Raw genomic sequence first — 545 nt, 5'->3', positions numbered from 1 at the left:
CCCCTCCTGGGAGCAGGGGGGAAATGCGGCTCCCTGACCCTGTCCCGCGGGGCCGTGGGGACACGAGTACCTGGGGTCGCCGGCGCAGCCCTCCGCAGAGTGGGAGAGCCACGGGGAGGGCAGGGGCAGGCGGGTTCGTGGCGGCGTGTTCGTCACGCGTTGGACACAAAATGCTTCTTTCCGTGTATGTGTGTGGGTATGAAAAAACTACAGCACACACCCTGCCCATCGTCTTTCTCGCACAGCTGGGACCAGCTTTTACTATTTTCATTGTTACATTTGTTGTTGTCGCTGTTATTGTTTTCCCGGGGACTAGCAAAGGGTTAATCCCCGTGGTTGCGTTGTCGGATGTAACGATGATTTACCGACACTCCCTTGGAAAGGCTGGGATTCTTCTGCCTGGCAGCCTGAAAAAGTTGTGTACGGGATCCCTCTGCTCCTGCCCGGCGCGTGTGGGCTGTGGGAGGGGGTGGCAAAGGGATTTGGGAGCACCCCCCCAGCCCGGGGGTCACCCCGCTGCCGGCAGGCGGCCCCTCCGCGGCGCG

Source organism: Phaethon lepturus, unplaced genomic scaffold (genome assembly GCF_000687285.1).
Source record: "Phaethon lepturus isolate BGI_N335 unplaced genomic scaffold, ASM68728v1 scaffold22163, whole genome shotgun sequence".
In the NCBI taxonomy this organism is placed as follows: domain Eukaryota; kingdom Metazoa; phylum Chordata; class Aves; order Phaethontiformes; family Phaethontidae; genus Phaethon; species Phaethon lepturus.
The sequence above is the reverse complement of the archived record's forward strand: the minus strand, read 5'-3'. Positions refer to the sequence as shown.